Below are 26,440 nucleotides of genomic sequence, written 5' to 3'. Positions count from 1 at the left end.
TTTAAATATTGCCACGATATTGTGGCATTATAAACAAGCACCAAATCTTAGCAGCAGACAACAAGAAACATTTCTAGCTCATGAGTTTGTGAGGTTCAGCTGATCTGGATTGAGTTTGGCTGGCTGGCTGAGTTCACTCATATGCGTATTTGGCAGGGGTGGGAGAGGTGAGAGAGTGGTTAGGGAGAATTAGCTGGCACTAGTTATACCTCAAGTTACTGATATAACTGAGGCAACTCTGCTCTGGTCCATGATTGCCTCTAATTATGAAGGAGAGCTGGCCATGTACTCATGGCAATGGCTAAGTACAAAAGTAAACAGAAAGGTGTAAGTTCTTTTCTTAAGCCTCTGCTTGCATCACATTTGCCATCATTCTGGTGACCAAAGTGAGACACAGGTGAGCTCAAATGCAAGAAGTGAGGTAAGAGATTATGCCATCTCAGTGAGAGGAACTAAAAAGGCACATGGCAAATGTAGAGTATACAGGAAGGGGTAAAGAATAGGGCCATTAAAGCAATCTACCATGTATAACTATGCAAAGGAAAATGTCTAAGCTCTCATGGGTTTGTGTTTATTGTTTTGGAAATGTTTCCACCCTGTTTTCGTTGTGAATTGTGACAGTAAGTGGAAGTGCAGCATTATCATTAACTGTCATATTTCAAAAGCTGTTCTTTTCAAACCGACGACCAAATCACTTAAAAGTATAGGATAATAATTTACTTTTCAATTCTACACACATCTTGGATAATAATGAAATCTTTGTGAACAAATGCCTATTAATAGGAGTGTATTTCCAAAATGAATAAGAATTTCATGCAGCAAAACTTGAAGTGTAATAATGAACAGGTCCATAAAAATGAAAGAATCAGCTAAGCCTATAAATCTCCATATATTTTTATGCCAGAATTAAACATACGAATAATCTATTCCTAGTGAATATTCAGGAAAGGATAAACTCTTATTTTTGAAGAGATCTTTCAGAGTTATTGGCAATTGCAATATATACACTTGCAAATTTATTGTTTTAGGGTTTGTTTAAAATAAAATAAGCCTTTATGAATTTATTCATTTGAAATCTTATTTTTTTCTGTAGAAAAATTGAAATAAAGAAAAATGAAATAAATCTTTTTTTTCTTAAAACATTTGAAAATAATGTATGAGATATAATTAAACATAAACTTTATGTTTACATTTCATGTGCTAAATACAATCCTGAAAGAAGCAGTTTCTATTACATTTCCTTTAGCTGCTTATTTTTGAGGCAGCACTTTGTAGTGAAAAAGATAAGAGCTTCAAATCCAGAGAGATTTGGATTGAAATCCTGATTCTCTCTTTTGTGAAATTTGTTTAGCAGGGGTTTTTAACCTCTTTGAGCCTTAGTTTCCTAATCTGTAAAAAGAAAGTACAGCGTTTATTCCATATGGTTTTTAATGAGAATTTAATGATAAATAAAATATGAAACTTTGCACAGTGCTTCACGTATAATAATCTCCTTTCTATTATTTTGACTATCGCTGACTTCTAAGATATACCCTTTTACATTTGCTTAATACCTTGCTTCCCAATAGCTACTTAAAAAAAGTCTTTCTGTAGCATGCTGGGGTACATATATCTTATCTACTATCCTCACTTTAAGATTATTTGCCATATACCAACACTTGACTCAAAAGTAGGCATGAAAAAATGCATACCAGAAGGATAATCATCCTGCAGAGTCTGAGCAAAACAAATGACTGGCGCCAACCAGTATGTTATTACAAGAATTTATATCCACTCTTGTTCTAACCATATTCTCTGAAACTTATAGGAACATATATTATCCATTTTGTAATCAATGGCCCCACTAATAACATCTTTAATTTTTTTTAAGTGTGTGTGTGTGTGTGTGTGTGTGTGTGTGTGTGTGTGTGTGTGAGAGAGAGAGAGATTTACAAATTAACCCGGAGAACTTTGCTCAGAATACTCTGAGCTTTGAGAAATGACCAGACAGGAAAGCAAACAGAATTGGAGATATTAAACTTCAGTTTAAATACCACTTTTTGTCTCCTTCCAGAGCAATGAAAACTCTTGCTTATGGCTGTAATATTCAAGCTACAATGTGAGATACATTTCTAAGAACTTTTCTTAGTTTAATTCTTCTGTTGTTGCCAGATACTTGTCACAGGATATCCTCGATGATGCCAGGTCCCTGATGCCAAAGTCAGTAAAGGACAAACAAAATCAATAAATAGATGTCCAATGTGCAGTTTTCAAGTCTGAGCTTCCCCTGGTTCAAGGAAACATTCTGATATTCTAGCCAAGGAGTTTTTCACTACAAGATGCTGAATATCAAATTGCATAGAATTCATGAATAAGAGTTATGACTAAGCCACCAAATTCCTCCATTCTTCCTTTGGATAGTGCTGAGGATATGGCTTAAGTTTCTAAACAGAGCTTAACATTATTTCCATTACATTAAGAAATATGTATATATATTATTATACATACACAGACACACACATACAGACACACATACCCAGACAAGCTGACATACTGAAAACTGGATTATCCATAATGTATTTAAATTTCATGATAGGCATATGATGAGCTGGTCAGAGTGAATCTACCAATTAGTTTTTGTCCCATTACAAAAAAGTGTTCTTGGGTCTGTTGCCAGAAAGAAGATTGAGTGCTTAATTAAGAACAACAGAGGTGTTTTTGTACTCATATTTCTCCCAACATTGCTTACTTTATTGTCCTGCCAAGGGGGATGTTTGCAAGGTTCTTAATTATAAGACTGACTGCCTTAAAATATAAGAATTTCTTATGATTCATATCAACTTTAAAATGTATTTTCCCCATGAAATGACTTTCTCTTTTAAGTTCTTTGATATTATTGAATTAATAATGTATTAACACAAAGCCTTTCATTCAGACACTTCAAAGCACTTTTTATTTGTCATATAATATGGTTATTTCATATGATTATGAATTGTTTTTATGATAATATTGAAGCAACAAAATGTTAAGAAATACCAAGTATAATTTTGAGAAAACTTTCAGAAACATAAGATTTCATCTTAACTACCTATTTTAGTTTCCTATAGTCCATGCTGAATTAGACTAAAATGTGTTTCCATTTAAAAGCTTTGCTAAGATCTGCTTCTTTTAAATTAGATTTTAACTTAAAAAATAGTTTTTATTTAAAAAATATAATATAGAGAATATTTTGTCTCAGATTTTGAGTTTTCTTCACTGAAAATTTTATATTTAATATATGTAAATGTATTCTATATTGGCCTTTTATCCTCTTGGGCAATTGCTGAAATAATTCATAGACCTGTTCTTACTGGTAAGTAGGGATAAATTAAGTTTGTCAGGACACTAAAGTAGCATTAGATAAATTATTTTCCATTGACTTAAAAGATAGCCAAATCTCTACAAATGAAGTAGTTTACTTCTTCACTCTCATATGTTTATATTGGGATTTTGAGGGTATTAATGAAATGATTATTTAATGAATTCTTATTTAGCAGAGTACACTATGAAATTCTTTGTTGTTCTTGCCAGTGCTAATACATATATGCAGCAACTGTGAACCAATTTTCTGCATGTGAATAGAATTCTAAACTTAAATATTTTAAGTTCTTATGTATGTGATTTAAAATCAAGTCTTTGGAAAGAAATTATTGTATAAAAATAAGTAGAGTTATAGTATGTTTTGCTTTGTGACAGTCTTCACCTTTGATATAATATGATGTTGGGCAAATTCCTTAATTTTCTTCAACTGTAAAATTAAGGCCTATATGTTTATGATTCTTGAAGCAATTTTAGGCTTCGATGTGATTTTATAAATTGTAGCTCTTTCTAAAATATAGATTATTCTTTCTGTGTTTCTAAACCATACCTATGGTTATTTATTATTGGCAAAAAAGTAAGGACTAATTGTGATTTACTTTTGTTCTATAGTCAGCAGTGCTGAAACAACCTGTGGCAAGTCACACAAAGAAAAAACCAGTTAGAACCGTTAATAGAAAAACAAATACTATTCTTTCTCCTTTTGAAAAGTATTCTGAGTAAATTAAAAGAAGAACATAAATATTGCTGGATATTTCTGAGAGTTCACTATGACTGTCACTCTTTCTCCTTGTTATATGACAACATGGCACTATTCTTTTCTTCTGTATATAGGGCCTTCATTAATGCAGTGGCATTATAGAACATATTTTTCATGGCTCTTTCAGTAGCAAGTAACAGGGTTGCATTCAAACTAGTTTTATAAAAATGAAATTTATTGGGTCACATAACTTAAAAATAATGGGATAGAACTAGCTTCAGGGCTAGAACCCAGAGCTTAGATGATGCCAGAATATACATCTTACCATTACTTGACTTAGTTTTCTTTTGATTTCATTTGAACAACTTCTTGCCATGATGTGTTGGGATGGCCAGGATTATAGTCCACCTACTCAGCAACTTCAGTATAAAAGCTTCTCTCTCTGAACAATTTCAGGAAAAGTTCTTTAACTGAGTCTCCTTTGTCTGACATGGTCACATACCCATCTGAACAAATCATATGCCTCAATTGGATAGACTCTTCCTATTGGCCAAATTAAATGTGTGCTCCTTTCTGGAGCTTGTCATGATTGTGGGTGAGGAAAATGTCAGCCTGCCTGAATTGCACAGGCTGAGGATTAGGGAGGGGTGATGATGCAATGACAATCAGAGTGCTGTTCTTAGAAAAGTAAATAACTGTTAAGCTGGCTCAAGCAATAAATATCCACTCTAAAAAAAGAATCAAAGAGGAAGAAAAGAAGTCAGAAAAGAAAGTACCATTCCTTCAACAACTATGTGTTTTGTGTTATTGTGTGTTCTGTACATCAAAGACACAAAAGTGAACAAAACAGACAAAAATTCTTATTTTCGTGTTGTTTCCTCTGGTGGTAGATATGTAGTTACATGATGACCTCTGGTGAGATATTGATGTCGTGGTCTGTTTAGGCTGCTATAACAGAATACCATAGATTGCATGGCTTATAAATAAAGTAAATTTATTACTCATAGTTCTGGAGGCTGAGAAGTCCAAAATCAAGGCATCAAAAGATTCAGGTCTGATGAGAACCCGGTTCCTGGTTCATAGGTAGTCGTTTTCTCATTGGGTCCTCATACGGCGAAAGGGACGGAGTAGCTCTCTGAGATCTCTTTTATAAAGACGTAAATCTCATTCATGTGGGCTTCATCTTTCTGGCTTAATAACCTCCCGAAGGCCTCAACTCCTAATACCATCAAATTAAGGGTTAGGATGTCAACATATGAATTATGAGGAGACACAAATATTTGGTTCGTAATAATTGGTGTAATATACTTCATGATATGGGAACTATTTGGATTTGGGTTTGGTTCAAGACTGATTTGGTAGATTAATTAATTACTCACTTCCACCTACTATAATTTTGAAGACAAATACTAAAGATTTTTATTCTCCTTACATTTGATCATTGTCAGTAATAGCTACAAACCTCAGAAAACTTAAAAACAGGATTTTTAAACCTACACTATGTCATACATTATAATATGTTTTTTTTTTTTTACTTGTAATGAGATTAATTAATTTGCATGTGCCTTTTGGGAAGCTCATTAGTTTCTTTTTAGAAAGCTTTTTCTAATTTCTGGACTACTGTTTTCATGATAATATGACTTCATGACAAAGATAAAATTACTTTTTATTTTCCTCCCCTTTCTACTTCTTCACCTCCCCAGACTGTATCTTGGGGCAAGGAAATTTTTAAAAGGTTTTTCTTTATCATTTTTGATATTACTATGGAGAATTTTTTGTTCTTTTCTAAAGGAATAAAATGAAATTACTATTATTTTTTAATCCTAGGTACTTTGTGAAAGAAGTGCTGACTAGTACTTATTTGTTAAAATATTAGAACACTTCATCCACAACCATTTTAATTTTAATGCGTAAGAACATTCTGACTAATTCAACAATATTCCATGATTCTTTGGTACACAGCTGGTAGAGAACTCTAGTTAGCTATAATGTCAGATGATGTACTAATAGTATATCATCTTCCAAGTATACTAAGTTCTTCCTGAATCTGATAACACTTTTTTTTCCCTTTGAAAGAGAAAAAAAGAGATGTAAATTATCATGTAAAATTTTTCTTTTAAAATCTACCTCAAAACTCATTATAATAGTATAAACTCCTTTTCAAATTATAAATGAATACAAAATATCATGCTTAAATCATTGCATACAAATTAGAACCAACCTAATTTTACAGCTATGCATATGAAGAGATTCCTGAACTCTCACATTTCATAGCAGGAAAATGTATCTTTTTATCAATCTTAAATTTAGGCCACATTTTAATGTTAAGAAAAGGTATAGGCTAAACTCGAAGCCTATTTGTAAATAAATGACTCTGCAGAACAACTTCTTATATAATGTAGAGTCACCTTTAAGGCATGAATTTATCTGCTGTCCATTCTTAGCATTTGTTTTCTAAATGTTAACTCATATCTGTCAAATTCTTTATAAAGAATGTGATCTTCCTTAGGGTATGAAGCTTAATATTCTAATTAATAATCTGGTTTGGGCTTGATGGAGAATCTTTAATTTTCCATGGACTGTATACTGGTTTAAAATTAATTTAATATGCTTCTTTTTTCTATAACAAATTGTGTTTGTCCTCTATTGTTGACATGATTTGCTTATTCAACATTATTACTCTTTGTCATTTTATTTATCTATCTTTATATTTAATGGGCAAAAATAATTTTTTAAATGTTAATCAAACTTTTAAAATTGTTTAGAAAAACATGAAAAATCTTTATAGTCAGTAACTTATTTATTCAGTATCTCCTAGGGAGGATTAAGTCTATAAATTGTTAAATGAAAATATTTCATCATGGACTAGATATCAAAATTATATGACAATAAATTTGTTTAATTATTGTATAAACATTTCATTAAATATAGTGAGCTTTGTTACTTTTTGAAACTCTCAGGACTTGGATGTTAAATCAACCCTTATCTGACAAGTATAGATTAATTAGAAAAATGTCACACTGCTATCCCTATGATGAACCATTTATGTTACTAAAGGTTCTGTATAGAAAACATATATTGAAATAATGTTATACTATAGATATATAAGATATTACATGATAGTTGCAAATTAGTTTGAAGTGTTTGTTCTTCATGCCAGGGTGAGGTGGTCGGAGAATCTTACACAGTGAGGAGCCAGGGGTTGAAAGCAGAGACTATGGCTCTGTAGTTGCTAGGACCAAGAGTATCAAGTAAGGAAATTAGCATAAATGGCAGAGGATTTGTATTTCTCAGTAGTCAGGAGACAAAGAATTTTACAATCATTAACTCAGAAAAATAGATCTGAGAGGTTTATTTAATTATTTAAACTATAAACACATACTGAGTGCAAAGTTCTATAATGGTGATGATGAAGATTGGAATGGAAACCCAGATGAGCCATTTAAATCACTGAGTGGCTTGTGCAATTGACATATGTCTGAGTTTCATTATCAATAAATATGGCAAAAAAACCCAAAGCAAAACAAAAAAAAAATGTTTTGGGCTTATTACATATATAGGAAATCATATGGAATTCATCTTTCACATGGGAAGCACTTAAGAAATTATACGTACTATGATTTAGATGAAGAAATGATCTCTTTCTAAAATAAGCTTATAATTCTGTTGAGAACAAAGTCATAATATAAGTAATACAAATGATTTGGAATTGGGAATGTGAAGAATTTAGGCTTAGTGTGGAATTTTGAGCTTCTTGTATTCTAAAATGGAAAGTTGGAGCAAGTGTTGATCTAAAATCTAAAAGGCCAAGTGCCCTAAGATGAGAATACGAGTATTCAGAGCACAGAAAGAATCTGATCCCAAGGCAGAGTGAGTAACTTCTGTGGCCTATTTTATATTTCCTGAAGGAGTCTTTGAAACCTGAAGGTCAGGGCAAAAAAATATAGTTGCTTCGTAGAGAGCAAAAACCTTGTGGCTGTAAAGCTTGCCGTTATTTTTTTGTTGTTACCATTAATTATGCCTATAACATAGGAGGAAAAGTGTGGTTGTAGGAATGTTATTACAATTTATTTCTAGTCTGTGAATGTCATCAAAAATTAAGGTTAACTAACATTAATAAGTTATTATTCTAACATTATGACCTATTTTAACTTAAATCATTTGTACTGTTTTTGTGCATGACAGTAATTCTCCTTGATTTTTAGTTTGTATTTAAATAAAATGAAGTATGTGAAAGTTTCTAGAAGAATTTGTAGAATATAGTCCTCTTTCTTTATTGTAGTTTTCTTCTTTTCCTTTCTCTGCTACATCACCATAATAAAAATGCATACCAATAAATTCTATCGAAAATGTATAATAAGAAAGGAAGTCAAAGTTTTCATGATTTGATGCTGATGAAAGTAAAAAAACTAAAGGAAAACTAGATTAAGTTACACAGGTAATATTGTTACCATTAGGGGTGATTTGAACTTCGAGGTCACTCCAGCAGCATGGGGGGATGATAATGGTACAGAAATGTAATTAGCATTTTCCCTCAGTTCTTTCTCATCTATGCAGTGAATAATCTCAGGTCAATGAGATTTAGAAAAGATTTATTAAAAGCATTTTTTAGAAAGACATAAAACATTCTCCAAGGAGGAACACGGTTTTAGCAAAGAGAACTTTAACAACCCAGAAGTGTGAATGTCTGAATTATATTTGGGCCATGATGGGTAGTTCTAAAGGCATTCCTAGGTGATTGGCATATGAAGTCATTTTGATTGACACTTAGCTGCTGTATAACCCTTTGCTTATTGTGCATGAGCTTACCCAGAATTCAGTCTGTATAATTAGATTCATGAACTTCCAGGAATAAACACGGTATTACAGACAGTATAATGAGCATTAGATTGTGGGCAGATTAGGGTAGTAGTTTCTGCACAGGCTTCTGTGGCCAGATTAGACCAGCTAAGATTATGGCCCTTCTCTTCTTTGTTTCTGGGGATGCATGAGGGATTCTCTAACTACCAATAGGGTGTTCTTTAGGTGGTCTCTCAACTGGGTCCCTATTCCATTGTTCCCCCTGTTGCTCATGTCTAACTGCCTACCTATCAATATAAAGTTTTTCTAATCCTTTAAAAAAAAATGGAAAGAAATGAATAAAAATAATTTACATTTTATTTTTTAACATTAAAAATTTTTAACATTAACAGTCAAGTATTTTCTCGAATATTTCCAAAACTAGGTTTTTATGTGATACTATTCTGTATTCTGAAAAATATAATTATTTCAGCATCCTTGCAGTTTTGTTTTTACATTCTTACATTATATTCAGCAATTTCCAAATGTGCATGCTATTTCTTTTCTCCACTTCATTACTTATTTAGCTCTGGGCATAAATCAATATTTTGAGGAAAACCTCTCAACCTATAGCACTGATAATCATAAAGTTGTTAGTTACTTCACTTGTTTAGCTTTAGCTTTATAAGTTCAAAATATCAAGTGAGACACACTATTGTGTTCTTTTCCTGTATGATTTATGATTATGAAATAAATATCTAGAAGTAATTTTCTAATAACTGGCCATCAGCATTATAAATTTTCTTTAAAAAAATCGTTCTAGCAATTTTTACTCTTAATGGAAGGATTTTTTTAGTGAATTTGTCAGAAAACACTACTGTAGTTGACCAAAGTCCCTTCCTTTAGCCTCATTTGTAAATCTTTAAAAAAAAAAATGTACTTTTCTACTAATACTTTTGTAAAGATAAACAATATCAAATGTTAATGACTCAGAGCTAATTTTCATCAATTTGCTGAATCAAAGTTTCAGTAAAACTTGAAAAATTTTCCTTTACTAAGGATTACTTTAAATTCTCTTCTTCTTGTTTATGGCCATATCACCCTGAACACATCCAATCATCTAAATTCTTTTCTTCTTACTCACATCTTAATAGGAATTAAGAGACAATTTCTTTGTTAGATCGCCATGTTTGACCTACTACTTTGCATTCAAAAGAATATGAAGTTACACACGTTGGATAAACTTATTTCTGTCTAAAGATTATTTAGATGTATAACATTATTTCTTTCTTATGGGAGAATTATTAGTTATACATTATGCATTCAACAATATGTTAAAGTCAGTACATGCAAGGAACTCTACTTATCAATGAAGAATATGTGATTAGGCTAAAACTCTTGAGAGGAGAAAAACTTAGAATTGGTGAAAATACCTTGGAATCATTTAGCTATAGATGTGCAATGAATAGCACCAGAGTCAACTCCTAAATTAAATTCAAGGCAGGAGAGTCAAAAGAAGAAACAGGAAAGGAAAGCTCCCTCTAGAAGCACTTGTGATAGCAAAAATAAATATACCATTCGTTGAACAATTCTAAAGCTAAAAATCAAAGTACTTATTATCTACTGCCCATTCTAGAGTAGTGCAGGGTCTTTTCAGATTGGTTTAACTTTGTTTGGTTTGGTTTAATTCTTTGTGTTGTGATTGGGCAGGAGACAGAGGGTTAGGTTGGGAGAAAACTACCTACCAGTTACAACTTCTTAAGGTCAGGGATTGTAAAGTGCCTCCTTTCTGTCCCTGACTTTAGTACTAAGCTTAAGGGCCAGCAAATCAAATTCACGCTTAAAAAAAAAAAAAAGTTGGTGCAGTCTTCAAAGGGTTGCCAGGTTGCTGACCTCTTATCTCCAACATGCCCAAGGGAAGGAGTTAGCAAAGAGCACTAGGCCTAACACCTCCTGTCACTTATCAAGATTCATTTATGTTAATAACCTCTTTTTTCATAGCAGGTCAGGCAGGAAATTTAAGTGGATTCACACTTTTACATAAATTATCTCCATCAGATAACCAAACAAATTACTTTTCTTTTTATGCTATCTCAGATCTTCTGCCCCTGGGTATTATTTTCCAGCAGTGGAGGAGAGGTGTGAGTTTCTTTGAGAGTACTGGCTATTTGGGTCTTGCTGAATCTGTTTGGGGAAATAGAATAAGGCCAAGGAAACAGAAGAGAAAGGTCAAGGTAAAACAGAGAGAAAACAGAGAAGAAACTTTATATTTTTTTTATTTTTATCGGGTCTTTGTATGGGTTAGAAAATTCTTTTAAGAACATTTGTTGTAAGTTGCTGATGCCTGGTCCAAAGTAAAATAATAAGGCCTGAATTTCTGACTTGGTTCTATCAACCATAATCACTGGGTTGTGAACAGAAGCACAGATATCATTTGAACATTTGCCAAAAGCCCATGACACTTTGTTATCCAACAACAGTAAAAGAAAATACATAAGTTTGAAGTATCTAACTTTTCTTGTCGACTTACATTGTTTTTTTTTAGCACAGACCTAGATCATTGGTTCTGTTTTTCATTTTTACGTGTATTTATTTAACTGAGGTAACTAAATGGTCTCAACAGTGTAGTTGCTACAATGGCCAAAGTTCATGGATCAGAGTCTATAGCAATGTATTGAATCAGGTTTCTGCTGCCTATTTTTTAGCAAAAGAAAGACTGACTAGAAGAGAACATTGCCACCTTATTCATTATGTATAACTCATTACTTCCCTTGTCAACTTTCTTTGCTTTTAATCAACTGAAAGAAAAAGACTTCACAGATTTTTAGTAGGTAATGTATGGAGCAATAGCTCATCAGTAATGTGTGAACTTATATTTAAAGGTGCAGCTGACCTTGACCATGCATCCTTCTCAAATTAGCGCTTGTAAATCCTGTGATCAATAAATGAAATAGTATTCTATTCTAGCCCCTTCACAACTCACCTTGAAACAGGTTTTTCTCACACATCATCGAAGTTTCTATAAAACAGTTTTTTCCTTTGTAACAGGCTCCAATCCTCTTTATATTTAAGTTTCATAAAAGAAAGGCTTAGGATTGCTCCTCAATATTAAAGAATTAACAAGACCGATATTTTTAAGAAATCCATCTCTACTTAAATGTCTAAATGGTTGCTGCATCCTTCTAAGGAGTGGCAATATATTTATTCCAAGGGTATTACCATTGAATGTGGGTTTCTGGTGGAGTTCCTTTGGAATGGCATTTAGAACCTGTTTTCAAGCTTTGTTACTTTTTAGTTAAGCCTTAATTTTCATTATTTACTACAGGTGAAGCTTTGTCATTATCAGCTTTTACAAAATAACCAAGGGTATTTAACACACACTAATATATTTTCTTTTCCTCTGTGTATATTTGTGAATGTATTGGGAAGAGGTGGGTCAATCCTGGAATATGACCAGAACCAGTCTACCTTGTGTCTTTATACCCTTTTTTTTTCTTGGATTTGAGGTATCAGGGTATATTCGGGGCATCCTAACTCTTAGAGACCCCATGGGCTTAAGCAGAATGAAATTTATTATTTTCCAAGTGTGTTAAAGCATTGCAGGATTTTGGCCAAGTAACTTGTATAACATTTCTTCCACTGTAAGGGAATAATGAAAATATCTTTTGGTTGTTCTTTAGTATAAATGAGAAAAATATAAAATATAAAATATTTGAGGGGAAAAGTATTTTTTTTAAAGAAAAAGCTACTTGTGAAAATGAATAAATTCCAAGTTCTCAGATTGGAAGAGTCAGTCCTTTAATATATCAAAACTTATTAGTAAAAGAGGCAGAAATTATACTAATAAAATAGTTTTTCAACTTAAAGATATTTTTCCTTCTGCCTATTTTGAGTTCACCCTTTTTCTGAGATAACAAGTATGCTATTAAAGTGTTATATCTATTATTTGGAAAACAAAATTGAAACATTTTTCATTTAGTCACTGTTTTTCACATGAGGACAAGCATACCTTCCTGGGGGGGGGGGGGGTAAATCATGATCCTTAGAGGTATTTTTTTCAAACTGCATTCCTAACTCCCCAGTTCCCTACAGATCTGATATGCCTCCCTCCTATTCCTTCCACTTTATTGTGTTGAAAATCATACTGTGCATGTGCGGTGTTTCTGAGTGAAGGATGTTGTACAAATGAGCTTCCTAAAAGCTGAAAAAAAGTATTGAGAACCAATGAGTTAAACCATGGCTATCTAAAAGACATTGAATAATGTAAGGGGTATACAACAGAATTCCTTACTTAAAGCTATAGCTGTTTTTTTTTTTTCTAAAATAATAGACTTTTAAAACTAGGAAATATATAAAAATATATCAAATTTAAAATGGTTTCTCTTGAAATGATGTATGTATGTAGGCTTGGATTTTAAATACTGTACAAAAGTAGAATGAAATGCTATTTAAAATGGGTATAGGCAAGTTTTAAATGGTTCTGCATATAAATTTACTGCATACATAATTTCAAATCAGTTATAGCTTTTATTCTTTGAAGTAAATTCAAAACTCTCTTACCTTCCCAGTATTGTAGAGATAAATCAAATATTTCTTTAATGTCTACTTTTTTTAAATCCACACCCAATTTTGGAGGACCGCTGTCACAATGCCAGAAACATAGACTGAACGTTCAATAATGTTGCCTATATAATAAAGAGAATCTGGGGTAATTCTATAGCAGTGTAAGTGCTGAACTCATTTTATACCTAAAACTAAACCACCACCAGATATTTAAAAAGCCTTTTAAAAAATTGACTATAAGAGCAGCACTTCTCTATCATAGACCAAGATATGCTTGCTGCTTTTTATAATGCTTTCAAAATAGAGGTGGTTATGTTTACTTTTACAATGGTATTGCCATGTATTTTCTATAAGTAAACAAAAATATCGACCAAACATAATGTAAAAATCATTTTTAAAAGACCTTAAAATACATCTTAAAATTTGTTCTGAAGATGAAAAAGTAAAAATGCCACTACTATCTAAATCAGGATCCTCCAGTGTGTAAATTGTTTATCTTTACAATTCGAAACAAAATGGTTGATAATATTATTTTAATTATATATACCTTTAAAAATTATTATCTTTCTCTTCTTTTTAAAAGATAAGCATTCACGTAAGGAATCATTGGTATAGTTTTATATAATAATAAATCATGACACCAATCCATTTTGTCTTAACAAATATGAATGATGACATTTCCATTGAAATTTTTCAAAGCATACCTAGCAAGATATTTTATACATATTATCTATACATATATATTTATTTTTAGTGGCTCATAGATTCTAAATACACCCAAGAGATAATCAACAGTTTATTATTTATTTGATGTATGATACATAAAACAAATAATTTATGTGACCTTCATTTATCTTAGTCTATAAAATAATAATAGTGTTTGTAATGAGCTCTAAGAGCAACAACAACAAAAATAATTGGAGAAGTTAACACTGAAGACAAAATAAATCAAGTCGCTCTATCACACAATGTATACATATTCAGATACAGCAAATGTTGGTTAAGTAATACATGGACAAATAATTTTAATGTTTGACATTTAGAACAAAAGTTAAGTGGGAAAGAAGTAAAAAGGTAGTAATTTCAGTGCAGGAGTGGATTTCAGAATTTTAAAAAGACTGAGTATATTTTTAAAGGTACATGACTACCTACCCTGTTAACAGAGAGACGGATTTATGTTTATAATTTTTTTAATGTAATTCTGAAAACTCTAGGGTATTTTTGACGAATGCTTTGCTTTTGTTATCAAATGATGCTGATATTTGGCCATGGAATGGAGTTCAGTCTTATTTTGTAATATGAAAAGAATGAAAGGATATATTTATTTTTCTCCAGAATATTCTAAGGAGTAGACAGAAAATATGGGGAAGAAGATGTTTGATAATTCTGATTTTTTTTTCATATAGATCTTTAGATTCTGCAGTTGGACGAGTTTAGTATAAATCTTTGATATATAGACACTGCCAACAACAAAAATAGCAGTTGGGATTGTGAAGTTCTAATGTTAGGAGATAGATACTTTTTTTCCAGAGGTTAGTTATTTAAATGTCATCTAAAGCTGAACTGTGTTTCAGTAAGTAATGAAAGCATTCCAGTTTCGATTTAGACCTGTTTTTTTCTGATCAATTTAAATCAATTTATATATATATATATTTACCATATATATTTAATTTATATGTATGCATATATACCATTTATACCTTTTATAAAATTATAAAGTTGAAAGTTTTATAAACACAAAGCAATAATATGTAAAATATAATATAAAAGATAATTGGTCAGTTAGTGACTGATTTGATGAAATTCCTTTAAGCTAAAATTGTCACTTTCATTCTTTAGTCTCCATTAAAAAAAAAAATCTAATAATCTTCTAAATTCATTTTCAGCCAACAACTCTGTAACATCTTGCCTGTGCATATGATACTGCCTTTTTAGCCAATTCCAGTTTAGAGAGTTGAGTAACCATGGTCCCATCCAATTTTCCACATGACATCTGCAGCAGCAGAGATATTCACAGGACTTCTCTCCTGGAGAGTTCTCCCTTAGGTGGAGCTTCAATTTCTATAAGTCATTGACACAGGAATCAGTCAAGACTCTACATTAGGACTAGGAGCTTCCTGAGCTCAGATGCTGACAAGGCCTCATGTTTTTTATGGCCGAGATTTCCTGCCCTTCCCCCAAGAGCTCCGTTCCTCCATGCTGGCAGGGAACTCTCTGGACTAGAGGGTGCAGACTCCCTTTGATGATGAGTATCCACAGGCACAGGGAGCATTCATGGAGCTACACAGCTGTGACAACTGGATCTTGCCTGAGTGTCAAAGCGGGGCGGGGGAAGGGCAGGGCAGGGCTTCAGTTTCAGCAAAAAGGGAAACAGTTTAAGTACAAATGAACTGCTTTAGGCTCTCCGAATTTTTCTTCCCCCAGTTACCAGGATTTAAGATCCACACTTTATTTTGTTGAAACTTTGTAGTTGTAAAGTAACCATCTTTTCCATAGGCTCATATGAAAAAATAATAATAACTATGTTTTCACACATCAAAAAACATTTTAATATGTGAACAGCTTGGTGGATCTTTGGCATTAATATTTTCACACTGATATGTTCTCTCCTTATTGAACCCTGAGTTCAGCATAAAACAAGTCTTGATTCATCTTCAGGTATTATTGTATGCTTTGCCTCACTGCAGGTTGTATGGTATAATAATAATTAGGTGGATTTTCTATATTTTCTTTTTAATGGAAAGTTTGTATATTTAATGAAGAAATGCTCAAATCTTGAAGGAATGCTGGCATGTTCACGCAGGCATTTTTTAAATGACATGAAAAAGAGTCTGTGCAGGTGGCTATTTTCAGCTAAGCAAAGCTTAAAAAGCACGTAAAGAGTTAATTCTGTTGTGTAAATGAATATGCTAATCAGGGCATGATTTATCTCTGAAAAAAAAAAACATATTTATTGTGTCTGCTATTTGATTAGATGGTCTCAATGTTCAATGAATCAGTTACCTTTCAATATCATTCCTGGGAGCTGCTTAATTAATCTGTTGCACTGCAACCCTATTCATTCTACTAGAATTCCCTTGCCCCATTTCAAATGACAAAACCCAGGAACTCTGCCACATAGAGACTATGTCAATGTCAGATGAAGGTTGATAAGTGGCTGACTTTTTTTCTTTGTTAGGTTAATCAAACCAATCAGCCTTATAGGATTAACATTTGTCAAAAAAATTAAATGGGTTGAAAGTAATGAGAAATAGAGCAGGAAAGTCTCCAAGAGATTGGTGGCATTGTTTGTATACTTCAATGGCAGCAGTCTACTTTTATCGTGAGGATTGTCTTTTTTCCAAATAATGAATTTAAAAACATACTGCTAATTAAACCCAAACCGGTTTAGTGCGCTGTACTACCTCAACTCTCATTAACAAATAAAAGCATGATAGATCTCTGTGTCTTTGAAGCAAAAAGTGTTCATGTTTACTGCCTTCTGAGCTCTACTTATTGCTTCCAAAATGCTATTAACAGTTCCAATAATAGTTCTATCAACATTTACCACAGATTTACCATCCAAAGGTGCTCCATACGTAAGGTAGAGTAACCAGCTACTCTAAGGAATAATTAAGATGCTCCACTAATTAATCCACATGGTCACAGGATTTTTCTCTCTTTATCTGTTTTTCATACTTGGAATCTCTCTTCTCTTTCTTTCCTTTTCTCCTGATATTGACTGAGACTCCATAATATCCCTCAATGTCACCCATTTTTGCTCCGCAGAAGCAAAAGCATTTTGATAAAAGTTCTTCCAAAATTGGTATGCAAATCTCATACTGTCTTCCTCATCTTTCCAACATCCTTGGCCAACTTTTGTCTACCACCATCACCTCACATGGGCCCACTTAGCATTTCACGAAGGATTTAAAATACTTTGAGTCAATCATTGATATCCCACATAACTTCTAAAATAAAATATTCATGAAAGCATAAGGTAGTGTTTTTTATTTGCATATGTGCTTTAAACTACTTTGAGAAAACTACTACTACTACTACTAATAATAATAATATTTGTATTATACTTGCATACTGTTCATTTACCAGGTACAATTTTATTTTTTTTGGTAACATATGCATTCATTATGTAATCTTATCTTCAAATCATCTCTATGTGCTATGCTATGATTTTGCCCATTATACTCATGAAAACTGAGGTGCTGGAGATTAAGTTACTTGCTGAAGAGCACACACGCACTGTATTAAAAGAGAGATAACATTATATTTACAACTTTAAAATGTAATCTGAAAATTTTAGCAAAATTATAATACGTCCTTTGTTTTTATCAACTAATACTATAATGAAATAATACTTTCCTTAACTTATTCCTACTCACAGCGATAAATTGCAGGGGGGGGGGGACATCCAAGAGATTATCTATTAGCCAGGTCTCATTTATTTAGTGGCAACTAACAGTAAACAAACTATTTTAAGCTGAAAAGAGAATGCGTTAGCTTGGAGTGCTAGGAAGTACAAGAGTTTCAGATAGTCTTAGGCATGACTGAATCCAGGCACTGAAATATGTCATCAGGACATTGTCTCTTCCTACCTCTCAACATGTTTTCCTCTGTGTTAATTTCATTTTTTTTTTTTTTAACATGGAGAGCTAAGAGTCTCAAAGGTTTAGAAAGTATACCATAAATCAGTCAGCCTATGTTTCATTCCTGGTGCCTTCATTTATCAACTAGTAATTCCCGGTGATGCCCCATTAAAAAGGGAAGTTCAGAATAAGCTCTTCCTCATTATTTACTGTGGAATAGTACCTAAATGATGTTGGTACATAGTAGATACTCATTAAAACCTGTTGAATAAATGACATGTAAGCACAAACACATGTTCAATTACTGAAAGAGTAAAGCAAACCCTTACCTTTAAGATATTTAAACTAAAATATTATTTATAAGCTTGGTTATATGTACAATGATATTTTACCCAAAGCCTGATTTTTGTAAAAAAAAAATATTTGGCAGAGAAAACTTATTCGAAATATTGAAAAGGCAATGTAGAAATGGTACATGTGAATAACAAACATAAAAATATCAATTGAATGACTTAAAAAATTATGATTTGCAAATAACAAATAAATGCAAATAGATACTGGTAAATTACTCACTAAATTTTAGTGTTATATTGGGTGCAAAGCATGATTTCCTGCTGTTTTTCTATGTATTTTCAGCAAAAGCATATTCATAGTTTGTGTAATAATTTTTTATTCAATCTTGAATAAGATTTGTCAAGCAACTACATGGGTCTGGACTTTGTCCATATTTTATATGTGGATATACAGTCAGCTTAAATTTATTCAAGTACAGAAAGGTGATATTTTTCTTCTTAATATGAATACAGTAGTGTCCATTGATAGATTTTTAGCTACATTACATTAAAATAAAACTGTTTCTTAATCAAACACATGAAGGCTTCTGCCTATTATGACCGTCAGAGAAAAACAATTCCAGTTAGGCAAATTCTCTCTTTATCTAAAGGTTTATAAGTTTATTCACACAAATATTGATGAAATTAACCATTTAAAAATGACCCAAGTATTCAAAAGTAATGTGCTTTATTATAAAGAACACAGATTTTAACCTTTCCTTAATGACTTAAGGGTGATTATCATGAATATCAATTACACACTGATATGCTCCGGGGTAGTTTCAGGTGTTTGAGATTATTTGACTTTGTTCTAAACGATGTTACCGCAACCGGTACTCCACGCTCCCTTAGAGTTATTTATTTGTTTATACCCTGCCTTATGCCAAGTGACTTAATATTTTTACAAAAAACATTTAAAAGCACTTTTAGAACTAATTTTTAAGAAAATGAGTAAATCAGGACACAGATGTATTAAATAAAGCCACTAAGAGGAGGCTGGGGATGATTAGGACGAAGTGCTATCATTTGCACAAGTGACTAGGCACAAGTGACTAGCATCCCACAAAAACAGGGACATGTCAACTGTGCAGCAAGGTCCGTGTTTAGCCGTGCAGAAGAATCTCATGTTTCCACGTTTTCCCTTCTGTTCTCTAATTGTATCTGGAATGTTCTACCACTGCCCACTCAGCTAACTTGAAACACTGTTCAGAAATTCCTCATCCATTTCTAGCATGACATCATTGGGCGACACTTCTCTGTAGTCCTGCCACTGGAGACACATAACAGTCATAAGCTTATGACATTGTATGATAATTGTTTGTTTAATTATCTTTTTCCTCCATAGTTTTGAAAAGCCCTTAATGGCAGTGGCTATTTGTCATTCATCTTTTAATCTCCAAAACCTAGCATAGTGTCTGAAAAACTATAGGTAATCAATAAATATGTCTTGAATGAATGAAAGGGTACTGGTATTGTGTTAAAGAACCCCCTATACAATGTAGTCATTGTAAAGACAAAAAGCTAGTTCTTATAGCCTTTCATGTATTTCAGGGTGAAAAAAGAAGTAAGTTTTCAGTCGAATCAACACAATGCAGCCCAACATCTGTAACAAGGGAATTCAGTTAACTCAGGAATAAATTTTAGAATGATTGGATTTCAAATCATTCTCTGTAAGGTACCTTGAATGTGGTGGTTCTGCTTCAAGTAAGAGCCGTGTTCTTCATCCATCAGAGAAACTGGATGTACCATTGACTTACTGACTTTTGTTAGGAAACCAAATGTCTGTGGGCCAAGGCAGGATTCTACTCCAGCTCAGGAGACATATTAAATGTCATTAAGCATGACAGAATAAAGACTGCCCTGGTTTTTTTTTTTTTTTTTTTAGTTTATTTTTGTTACTTTCTTTAATTAAGCTATTGGCTATCATTTCTTACCATTCTGTGAACTACCTACTCAGAAATTTCCTATCTAGATAAAAGGCATCACCAGCTCCTCAATTACCTGAACTACAAACCTGAAAAACATTGTAGTTCAGCTCTTTCATACCTCTAGTTATTCAAAGAGCTGTCATTTCATTTCTGAAAAAGCTCAGTTCCAATTTTTCAGCTGTCCCTTTATTTGGGGCTAATGTTGTCTTACATGGACTGCTGCAGGAATTTCCTGTCTTGCTTCTCTACCGTTAACCTCAGCCCTTCCAATCCAACCATTGCATTCACATCTTAGAGACTTTTCCCCAAAGTGAATCCTTCTATAAATGTCCAGCACCCTTAGGATAAAAGTCAAACTTCTTATTCACTTGCTTATTTACATGTATTTTTAACACCTATCCTGTACCAGACTCTGTGCTGAGTGCTTAACATAAACAGAAGCTTCCTAAAATCGAATTTCTTCCCTGCCTCGTCTCCTGGTATACCTAGCATACCCCAACCCCTACCCAGTCAGATCATCTGATGTACACTCTTCCAGAATGTGGGATGTTCTCTTACATTTTCAAGCCTCTGCACATCCTGGTCCTAAATGCCCTTCTCTCCTGGTGCTTCAAGATGCACCTCCTTCTCTGTGAGGGCTTGCTGCCCATTTCTAAGCAGAGGTAGAAATTTTCTCTTTGGTACCCATATAGCCATGGTTTTAAAAATAATTATTTCAATCATGATAGTTGCAACTGTTTGTTTTCTTGCATTAGTTCCCTAACAGACTGTGAAGATGGGGTATTATCTTGTTCATCTTGGTATCCTCAGGGCTTTACACAGCATCTGACAAATTGTAAATATTTAGTCAATGTCTTCTGAAGAAACTACTAAATGGCCACCTGCCTGCTGTAGATGGGCAATAAATTGTTGGTGCTATTGTGATCCAACCCTATTGTATGTCATGGTTATTTGTAAAATTACCTCTACTTTTCTTTCCAATTAGATTATAAGCCCTTGCTCACAGGAGTTCTCTCTCCTAGTAAAAGGCTCTTTACATAGTAAGTACTCAATATATAATTGTTGAATTGAATTTTAAAATCACTCCAAGAAATTTCTCTATAGTCTTTTTGAACTTGTAAAATGATGACTTCTTTCTTTATGCTCATCGAAGAAGTATAAAGAAGGAACGAGAAAACTTCTGAAGGAAATTATTTATCTTCCTAGTTCTTGCTCTCCTCTGGTTCCTTAGCTGCTCTGATTGACTAAGCATTTAGGCTTAGACAGAGAAGGGGCAGAAAACTGGGAGGAAAAGTTGTACCATGCACCAGAGGCGCCATACAAACAAAAAAGTAAATTGGATTTTTGACAGCAGAGAGGGACTGCAGAAAAGAGTTGGAAATATTAATTCAAGGAGCGTCTTGGGTGAGAGGAGGCAGAATCAGAGAATAGTGTCAAGGGGAAGGAAGCAGTCAAAGTGAGGAAGCTTTGACAGTCTGTGGTGGGTAATCTCTCTGGTATGACTAATTGAGAATTGATTGGGCATGCAGAAAGGTTATGTTTTATTAAGGGAAAACTTTTTCCCTTTTGTCTTTATGAAATCTGCTCTTCTGCAGATGTTATTCTCTTCCCATACTAAACCTTCATTAATTTATAATTCACCGCATTGCTTTAAAAGTGCTGTGCAGATTTCCTGTTTCTCTCACATGCAGTGCTTCTAATAGACAAAGTCAGGTAGGTTATAGATGGAAATGCTGCTTGTATTGAGGGCTGCATGCCAGACTTGCTGGTGCCAAAACATTTCACCGATCATCTCTTAGATCATTGTAAATGTTTCAATGTGCCATTTTGCAAGCTTCATGAAAGTGAATTTGAGGCCTAAAACAACTCTTTTACTGTTGACTATAAATTGACTCTTGTTTCTGCAATCTGAAGTCAAAGCTAAATGGAGTCTCTTAGTGGGGCTCTATTAATTTTAAGGACAGGTACCCTCACACAGAGACAGGCACCGTTTCACCAAATAAAGATTCTGAGGGCAGAGGCAATAGAAATGGAAAGAAGGAAATCAATCGCCTTCCACCATCATAACTTTCCTCGCTGCCAGGAAATTTGACAGAACTTGGATAGTCATTGGATACTGAGATATAGAAGGAGAAGTCAAAATGGCTTTTCAATTTCTAATTGCCCAACATATCATTAGTGAAGCTGGGAATTAAAGGAATAGGTTTAGTGTAACTTTTCATCAAATCCTACTTTACTGATATATGGAAAACAGGAAGACAACTTGAAAACTTAGAAATTTTTAAAAGTTTAAACATCTTGAATAAGAAAAGACTAAGAGATGTATAGATGAAGACTTCAGGTCTCCTTGAAGGCTTCAGGTAATTTTGGAGTGTGTGTGTGTGTGTGTTTGTGTGTGTGTGTGTGTTCACGCGCATGTGTGTGTGTTTGTGTGTGTGTGTGTGTGTGTGTGTGTGTGTTGAGGTAGGTCTGTTAGCATGGCGTATCATGCAGGGTTTAAAATCTCACATATCACACAGGTTCTAGGCAGAGAACATAAATAAAGCAGGCTGGGTGGGGACTGACAGAAATATGTGCCTGGACTAAAAGAGCTATAGTTATACAGCTCAGGTTGATTCCTGCCAAACAAGAATGCACGCCCAGTATGAACAGTCTTGTGCTTTTCTAAGAGAAACTAGAAAACTGTAATTTTGTTGTTGTTGTTGTTATGAAATCTCACCTGAATATCTGCAACTAGCTAAACATTGAAATTTTGTGGTGGTCAGATAAAACATCTGTACAAAAATTTAGCTGCAAGTGAGACCTTTGATTAGAGTCTTGTTGGAGAAAGAAGACATATGTCAAACATTCGAAAGCTGTATGAGTCATTACATAATTAAACTTTAAATAAAATGAAGCATCAGTTGACAAATTTTTAAGTATAGAAGGGCAGAGATCAGCGCTGGCTGCAGTTAAACCAGAATTATGTGAAGAGGTGGGATGTTATCTGAAACTCAAAGAATGAGTAGCCATTGGTGGTGGTAAGCAAAGAAGAAAGCATTCGAAGTGGGAAAAGTAGTATGAAGCCTAGAAGATGATAATGTGGGAAGACAATGAATAGTTTACACTAAGTCCTTTCATAGAAAGACTAGAAGCATTTCTTCTAACTCCTAGTTCATTGTTTTCTCTTTCATGCTCTACCACCTCCTATTTTGACCTAGGATAAAATAGAGATATTCATTAATTAAGTCGGTAGCTATTTATTGAATACTACTATGTGCCAGGCACAACTCCAGGCTCTGGAGGACAATGCCTGTTAATGCTATCTATATACATTCTCCCCTCTGCATGTGGACACAGGTCAAACCCAAACCCAACCTTATTACAAATTGATTACATGAACAGTCACACCAGATGCATTTAAGTTATTCTCAAAAGAAGTGGAGTTACCTGAGAATTTCTGTAATCCTGGGAAAATATATGCAAAAGATAAAATATGACATTCTATACCAAGTGTCAAATGCTCATGTCAAATATTTCAAGAAGCCAATGAGTATAACATAATCTCATGTTCATTAAAAGTTTATAAAAAATTAGAAGTGGGTGGACAAACTAAAATAAGAGTTTGGTCAGTCAATGAATACATTCTATTCAGCAGCCATTGAATGAATACTTACCATCAGGACAAATATTAAATTCAATATAAGTAATGTTTTTATGGTTTGCTTTCTCACCTCTCATGCCCTTTGAGAAAGTAGCACATAGATTCGCAGAGAGATACATAGAGAGAATAGAAAAGAAAGAACTTTTAGGAGGAGGATAACACCAAAAGATTTTTGGTTATATATATTTATTTTATGAAAAAATAATATACATGTATAAATATAAAAATCATTTGGCTTTTTAGCCTCAGAAAATGCCTTTATACTTTCTTAAATATGACAATTTATATTTACAGATTATATATGAAGTATATTATATATCAAAGGACCTGTGTTTAACTGTGAAAATGTAATGTGTTTAAAATTACATTGTTAATAAATAAATATGAATAAGTTCCAGAGGGAGCAAAAACTTTAAGTGTTCGTCGCCCATAGAAGAGTAAATTACAGGCCATAAAGGTAGCAGAACTCAATGTTGATGTTTCAAATTCAGTATTACTCTTAAAAACATGATCAAACAGTTGAAAGCCATTCCAAAAGCATTTTTTAAAGTCTAGATGGTTTAATACAAAATATGTACTTCCAAAGCTTGTATCATATAGTAACATTCGATTTAAAAATGCTATATTGCTGGTCTAACCTTTCCATCTGTTTCTCACAGTCTTATCCAGGCACTTTTCCAAGACACAGAATATTAGCTGTGCACTCTCTAAATTTAACTTGAAAATTGAGAGAGATCAGATCCATATGTACAAGGAAAATAAAGTAGTAGCATGACCATCTTAAATCTGTGTCTTGGATGTTATTTTAAAAAGTTATTCCCTCATAGCTGACATTCTATGTAACTAATATAATGGAATTTAATCTTTTTTGTTATGTACCTTTCACAAAACTATATTTCAATCATGAAAAGGGATACATGTTAATATCGCTTAATAATTTTGATTAAAAACTATGCCCAAAAGGAACATCCCAGTATTGAATTTCAGTAATATTTCACCTGTCTTGGTCCTATTTCTACTATTTCAGGGCAACATTATCTCAGGCAGCAGACACTGGGTGGTTGTCTCTCTAATGTTGGCTCCCTTGTATACATTTTACTGCCTGCTCTGATGGAATTTTTATCTCCACAAATATATTTCCTAATTTGTCCATTTCTGCATCCAGTAAGTCTCTTAAGAAGGCAAAGGTACAGCAATCTCTGTTACAAAATTTTACAAACAGAATTTTCCAACAGTGAACATCTTGACACACTCTCTTAAGGCATTGTGATAAAAGATATAAAAGCATTATCATTAAGGGGTTTTTTGTGTTTTGTGTTTTATTTTATTTTATTTTTTTTGGTTTGCAATTTACAAGAATTGAAAGTTTTGAAGATTTCAAGAGAAAGAAGATTACTTAATGGATACCACCTGCATCACAAGGCTAGACTAATTCTCTTGAAAAGTTTAAAATTGTAATTACTCTAAAAATAATCTTTTGTTGACTTTTAGAGATAACGCAGATGTCTACTACAATTTTCATAGTAAATGTGTTATAACACATAACTGTGGAATATTGAGGCCAAGGATTCAGAGATGCAATAAAGCTATTTAGGAATCTGGGAGATTTTGTTTTGTTACTGAAGTATTTTCACTGAAGTCACTTAGTCAATAGAAGGAATAGCAATTTCCCAGAAACTATGAAGTACTTTATCTGGATGATTGAAAATTCATAAAATTTTCATCCTTCATAAGGGAGCTTTTTATAATGCACAGATATTTTGTTCACTACATGCAAGATTAAAATAAGCTAACAAAATGTGCAGCTTGTTTTGTCACATTTAGTGCCTGTGAAATGTCTGCTGCTCTCAAAGAGCCAATCTGTCAACCTTCATATCAGTGTAAGGTAGTACATGGAACAGGAATAATTATGTCTTAGCTGAATATACTTTCTCTTTGTCCAAATATCTTATCATAAAATATATTTTTATATTTTCTTGTCCAAAAATATATCATATAGCATTGATAAATTCAGATATTTTTCATCAAGATTTCCACAGAAACCTTCTACTGAGAGGAGAAATATTTGACTCTAAGAAATGCATTATAATATAACAATAATTGAAAATATTTAGTAAGTTAGCATTGTAGCTATTGTGCATAATCCTGGTTTTCAATTGTAAAATTTCTGTATATGGAGCTTTTAGTTGGTAAAAAAAAATAGTAGCATTTTAGAAAGGAAACTTTTCTATGCATTCTTTTAACAAACATGTATAGGTTATTTTTGATTACTCAAGGTAGGCTAATCAATCTATAAAGAGAGTACAAGTGTCTTTGAGTAAGAGGCCTAGTTTTTCTTTATATTTTCATCTTTATAACTATAAGAATAGTTGGACAAATAATAAATTTTATTGCATTGGATGCCCTTAGAATAAGGTAGTACATTTTCTACCTTATAGGAAACTATTTCATTATCAAAAGAAAGGAAAAAAAATGTCTTATCAGGAGTTATTTTTTTCTAGAAGAAGTGACTACATTTGCTGATTAATAAGATTTTAATATAAGTATTCTGGTTGTCTTTGGAAATGTATCTACCT

At 32.9% G+C, this 26,440-nt stretch overlaps 1 protein-coding gene across 3 annotated transcripts in view; it reads left to right on the top strand.

Annotated features, from left to right (window-relative positions):
- The window catches only part of ALCAM (activated leukocyte cell adhesion molecule), a 177,950-nt gene that overhangs the window by 48,727 nt on the left and 102,783 nt on the right, over window positions 1–26,440 (top strand). The window lies entirely within an intron of this gene.

The sequence above is a fragment of the Rousettus aegyptiacus genome, unplaced genomic scaffold (genome assembly GCF_014176215.1).
Source record: "Rousettus aegyptiacus isolate mRouAeg1 unplaced genomic scaffold, mRouAeg1.p scaffold_m13_p_4, whole genome shotgun sequence".
Taxonomy (NCBI): Eukaryota; Metazoa; Chordata; class Mammalia; order Chiroptera; family Pteropodidae; genus Rousettus; species Rousettus aegyptiacus.
Note: the sequence above shows the minus strand (reverse complement) of the source record. Positions and strands in the feature narration are given on the sequence as shown.